This window comes from Oryzias latipes, chromosome 11 (genome assembly GCF_002234675.1).
Source record: "Oryzias latipes chromosome 11, ASM223467v1".
NCBI classification, from domain to species: Eukaryota; Metazoa; Chordata; class Actinopteri; order Beloniformes; family Adrianichthyidae; genus Oryzias; species Oryzias latipes.
The window spans coordinates 21200378-21206760 of NC_019869.2; the positions used below are offsets into that span (position 1 = coordinate 21200378).

At 38.4% G+C, this 6383-nt stretch overlaps 1 long non-coding RNA gene across 1 annotated transcript; it reads right to left on the reverse strand.

Annotated features, from left to right (window-relative positions):
- Positions 1 to 567: 567 nt before the first annotated feature.
- Positions 568 to 1731, reverse strand: LOC111948215. The gene is made up of 3 exons (XR_002874177.1): positions 1690 to 1731; positions 1254 to 1315; positions 568 to 608 (listed from the first exon to the last, which is right to left on the reverse strand). It is a non-coding gene; the product is annotated as an uncharacterized LOC111948215 (long non-coding RNA).
- Positions 1732 to 6383: the final 4652 nt, after the last annotated feature.

A 6383-nucleotide genomic window follows, 5' to 3' on the forward strand; every position in this document is an offset into this window, starting at 1 on the left:
ATTTACCATGAATTTACCACAGAAACTACCCCTTAAGTACACTGAAACTGTAACTGTAAAAGAAAGTCAGCCCTATTTCCACTCAACTACATGGTACTTTCAGTAGTAAATGCTGGGTATGTTCACTTGAATATTACTTGGTACTTAACCCTTAAGTACAATGAAACTGTACCTGTAAAAGAAAGTCAGCCCTATTTCCACTCTATTACATGGTACTTTCAGTAGTAAATGCTGGGTATGTACACGTATTACCTTCCTGTGCAGTGTACATACACACTTGGTCTTCTGACCTCACCAAATGAGACAATGCTTACATGTTGGTAAGGGTAAAGTAACTACATTGTAAAAAAAATATTCTGGCCTGATTACTTCTTGTAACATGAGGCAAGTTTAAAGAGAAACAAGACAGCAGTGAAAACAACAATCTTTAATATGATACGTGTCTGCAGCATACAAAGTGTCATCACAATGAAATAGGTTTTAAGTACAAAACAGTTCAAAGGAGAAATCTAAAAAACACATTATTGGCCTGAGGGTCGTGCTTTTTGTCCATCAAAATTCTTTCAGCAGAGTTTGGTAACGGTGCAGGACTTCTTCAGGGTTTGTAACTGCAAGAAAATTCACAATATGAGCTAAAATGAACATAAAAAGCATAACGACTTTGATGAAATACAAAATATATTTTACTTATTTAATCATTTCTGTAATGAGTTTGATAAATTTCTGTGAATTCTTTATCGCTTTGACTGTAATGCTTGAAATTAATCAATTATCCTCATTTATGAACATGATAATAAATTATTCACAACTTTATATTTTAGTTACATAAACAAGAACAACAAAAAAGAAATCAAAGAAAAAAAATCATTATTGCCATAAAAAAATCTAATTTGTTTAGACAAAGAATGACAAAAGCAATGTTTTAATTGGCAATTACTGTGTGTATTTCTTCTTTATAAATATTATTCGCACCTACAATTTGCATTAGCATGAAAAACATTGCAGGGTAAAAGAAAAGGAAAAAAGAAATAAATAGGCAATTTCAAATTCAACACAGTTATTCACAAAAATATGTTTTAATTTTCAAACAGTTACATTCACTGTGTTGGGTGGTATTGTTGTCTCTATCATATTTGAAAATAAATAAATAAATAAAAATAAAATAAAAACGGCGAAAGAAAAGAAAATGGGGAAAAGGCAGTTAAACTCTTCATTAATGTAAATAATATGTCCACTTGGTGGATTTAACTTACTTTAGCTTACTCTCCTGTGGCTTCACAGATTCGTCTGGAATGTCTTCTTCACCATAGCTGATCTAAAGCGGTAAAAAGACGGAAGTACGTCATCATTATTTTAAATAAACGCCTTTCATTGTTTTTCCCAGAAAGACGTGCTCTCAGTCAAACGAGCACAGAACAACAGACGTTATCATTTAGGCTACGTGCTTGTTTTACAGGTGCCCCTCTCCTGGTAAGTAACAACAATGTTTGTAGATTTTCATTACAAACTTTGAAAATGTATACATGAAATAACTGAAATTATTGCAGTAAGGTAGACATGCTCTTACGTCACGTTTCAAACACAGAGATAGTGGCTTGAAATCACGAAGTTAGCTTCTTTATAAAGTTTGATCAGTTTAAATATTTACATGTAATTTATCCAATATTTAGAAAAAAAACACTGGCTTACCTGCCAGATGAAGAGAAATTCAAACTGTTGCGCGCGCCTCGAGGCTCTCCGGATTAATCTGCACGTTCACTTTGGGGGTAGTTGTGCTGCATTCAAGTGCGCTGGGAATTTGCAACTTTACTTGCCCCGACCTATTTAACAAAAACACACACTTGGGGTGTTTTTAGTATTAAAAGTAAATATTTTGCCTTGTTGTTTTACATATTTTCCTGACATTATATAATATATATTAAAACAAGTTCATTTTTAGAACAATATTTAAAAAAAGTTAAGTTTTGAATAATTTATTATCATGTTTTTAAATGAGGATACTTGATTAATTTCAAGCATTACAGTCAGAGCGATAAAAAAATTCATAGAGATTTATCAAACTCATTACAGAAATGATTAAATAAGTAAAATATATTTTGTATTTCATCAAAGTCGTTATGCTTTTTATGTTCATTTTAGCTCATATTGTGAATTTTCTTGCAGTTACAAACCCTGAAGAAGTCCTGCACCGTTACCAAACTCTGCTGAAAGAATTTTGATGGACAAAAAGCACGACCCTCAGGCCAATAATGTGTTTTTTAGATTTCTCCTTTGAACTGTTTTGTACTTAAAACCTATTTCATTGTGATGACACTTTGTATGCTGCAGACACGTATCATATTAAAGATTGTTGTTTTCACTGCTGTCTTGTTTCTCTTTAAACTTGCTTCATGTTACAAGAAGTAATCAGGCCAGTATATTTTTTTACAATGTAGTTACTTTACCCTTACCAACATGTAAGCATTGTCTCATTTGGTGAGGTCAGAAGACCAAGTGTGTATGTACACTGTACGGGAAGGTAATACGTGTACATACCCAGCATTTACTACTGAAAGTACCATGTAATAGAGTGGAAATGGGCTGACTTTCTTTTACAGGTACAGTTTCATTGTACTTAAGGGGTAAGTACCAAGTAATATTCAAGTGAACATATCCAGTATTTAGTAATGAAAGTACCATGTAGTTGAGTGGAAATAGGGCTGACTTTCTTTTACAGTTACAGTTTCACTGTACTTAAGGGGTAAGTACCAAGTAATATTCAAGTGAACATACCCGGTATTTAGTAATGAAAGTACCATGTAATAGAGTGGAAATAGGGCTGACTTTCTTTTACAGTTACAGTTTCATTGTACTTAAGGGGTAAGTACCAAGTAATATTCAAGTGAACATACCCGGTATTTAGTAATGAAAGTACCATGTAGTTGAGTGGAAATAGGGCTGACTTTCTTTTACAGTTACAGTTTCAGTGTACTTAAGGGGTAGTTTCTGTGGTAAATTCATGGTAAATACCATGAAACATGCAGCGAGTGCAGACCTAAAGGTCAAGGTACTTTATTTGTACTTACCTTGTTCTTACATGTGGTAAGTACCATAAAAGACACCTTTGCACAACATGTAAATACCCAGTAGGAATATTATAAATACCCAGTATGTACCACATAGGTATGAACCAAATAGTACCATATAAATACACAGTAAGTACCATGTAAGTACAGAGTAGACACAAAAAGTACCATGTAAGTAGCCAGTAAAGTACCATGTAAACACACTGTAAGTACCCAGTAAATTCCATAAAAAGTACCATGTAAGTACCCTGAAAGTACCCAGTAGTTACACTATAAGTACCATGTAAATACCACTTAAGTACACTGTAAGTACTGTACTGTAAAAGAAAGCGTTACCCATATGTGTTTTGTGGATTTGGAGAAGGCGTTCGACCGTGTCCCCCGTGGTATCCTGTGGAGGGTGCTCTTGGAGTATGGGGTCCGGGGAGCCTTACTGAGGGCTGTCCAGTCTCTGTATGACCGGAGGAAGAGCTCGGTTCGCACAGCCGGCAATTAGTCAGACTTGTTTCCTGTGCATGTTGGACTTCTGCAGGGCTGCCCTTTATCAACAGTTCTGTTCAGAGTTTTTATGGAGAGAATTTCTAGGTGCAGTGAAAAGAAAAGGAGAGAGCACTGGCCCTTGCGGAGCCCCCATGCTGCAGACCACCTGAGCAGACACACAGTCTTCGTTCCAATACTCACCTATGGTCATGAGCGATGGGTCATGACCGAAAGAAAGAGGTCCCGAAAGCAAGCGGCTGAAATGAGCTTCCTCCGCAGGGTGGCTAGGTGCTCCTTTAGAGATAGGGTGTAAAGCTCGGTCACCCGCGGAGAGCATGGAGTAGAACCGCTTCTCCTCCACATTGAAAGGAGCCAGTTGAGGTGGCTCAGGCATCTAGTCAGGCTGCCTCCTGGACCCCCCCTGGGGAGGTGTTCCGAGCATGTCCCACTGGGAGGAGGTCCCGGGGGAAGACCCAGGACACGCTGGAGAGACTACGTCTCTCGGCTGGCCTGGGAATGCCTCGTTGTCCCCCCAGAGGACCTGGAGGAAGTGGCCAGGGCGAGGGATGTCTGGACATTTTTGCTTGGACTGCTGCCCCCCGCGACCCGGTTCCGGATATGCAGAGGAAGATGGATGGATGGATGGATGGATGGATGGATGGATGGATGGATGGATGGATGGATGGATGGATGGATGGATGGATGGATGGATGGATGGATGGATCTTCTCCCTAACTGAGTAACACAAGCTGAACGCTCACACACTCTCTTGTGCTGAGTGTCTCCAACTCTCCTTCTTTCACACGCGCTAGCTAGCGAAGACATCGGCTTCAACACACACACAAACAGTCAGTGTGTGTTTAAAAAAAACAGTGGGAGCAAATCTGAGTTGGTTGTGATTTATTTTTTTATCTTTTCAGTCATCAAACAGCATCCAAAAATCTTTTAAAATCCTCATCTTTTGTATCTGTAATGAACAGCACGACTAAATTTCTATCAAACACATCAGGTTGCCTTTCGTCATTATCAGAGTCTGTCTAGTTGTTGCACGGCTTCGAATGATGCCGGCTTTTTGGCACGATGAAAGCAGTGCAAGCAAACACTTTAGCCCAGTCTTCTACAATCCATTCACAAACTGTGGCCTCCTACAACAATAAAAGCCAACTTTTCCTGCCCCTTTGTGCGTTTCGCTACAGCACTGCTCCCGTTCTTCTTAACATTGAGACTCACCGGGATCTCGGAAGTCACCGCCATGTCCAATGAAGGTGATTCGGCTGGGCTGGAGGTGTTTGTCGACGATATTTTTACTGCAGTATGAGCGGAAGATGATGCTGTTTCATGAGACGAAAGTAAAAAGCTTCCTGTAAGCATTACCGCCCTCAGTCAGTTGCGGTGACGGCAGAGAAGCTTCTCCAAGCTGATTGCTGGTTGTAATCCATCGGTCAGTCGCCTTTTTTCGCAGAACTTCATCTTGAATTCTCTGCAGCTGCTCCCATGTTCCACTGTGTAGCTGACAGCTGCAGTTTAAACTGTGCTTCAGCCATGTTGTAAACAAGTGTGGGGACCTGGGGGTTAGCCCCGCCTATGGCCACTAAGACTCATGGGAAATGTGGAATCCGACACCATAAGTGAGGGAGCTGGGCAGAGAATTGATATTCATGCTGTTAGGCTGTTAATGTGTGTTCTAAATGATGGGCAAGATGACCATAAGAGAGTAGAGCAATCCGCTTCACACTAAATCCCTTCCTCTCTGAAACTGCATGGGGGCTGTCATTTGTGCCCTACTACATAACACACTAAAGTGTGACATATGGTTGTGAGTATACGCGTTTTGCTTGATGGAACTGTACTAGTTTCAGCAGAATGTAACTTCAGATTGTAAGGAAAATATATTTGACTATGATGTTATATGGCATTAACAAACAAAGAACTTGTATGTAGTCATACATATTTATATTTGTATTTTGTAATAGCCGAGTCATTTTCATTAGATGACATATAATGAAAGTAAAAACAGGAAAGAAAGCATAATTTGTCTTTAAGGTTTATACATTTTACTTACAGGACACCTACATTTAATGTTGTAAAAAAAAAACTATAAATCTGATATGCAACATGCATAGAAACATAGTTGCTTTTTAAAGTTCTTATAATCCACATAGTCGATTATTACATGATACATACATATTTCTTTTTGATGTCATGTATAAAAAGAATGAGAAGGGGGCCACTTTCAGGACAATCTCATATAAAGGACTTATGAGTCTTATAAGATGCTAAATATATGTGAAATATACTATAATAGACATCTAAGTTTCTGATAAGTTTTCTCTAGTTCTTTTCCATATGGGAAGGACATAAAAAGTTGTCCAGTGCTGAACAGGATCCCTTTTCTTTTTTTCTTTTGATCAAGGAAATTAAGAAAAAATGATGGCAAGTTGTCTAGATGTATTACATCTATTTGGTGGATTTGGATTGGGTTGATGAATCTGCCTGTTTTCCAGCTCCAACCGGTCAAACCTCACAGAAACAGAAGAAAACCTTTCATTCAATTTGTTAAAAATTGTCCTGGCGTAAAAAATACTTTACATTTGAGACTCGTCTCACTCAGGTAAGACACAACTGTATCTGGATTCAGATGTTACCTTCTTCTTTAAAAAATAGTCTTTCTTCGCAGGTCACCCGGTTTGTTAAGTGCTGCAAGGTTTCAGTGGTATTTGTAATTCCTTAAGCAAGTCCCCTGTTTTCTCCTTACTCTGCCGTCAACAAGAAACACACTTGATAAAAGGAAGTGAACTTTTTAGCAGCACTCACTGGAAGAACACACCAACACACACA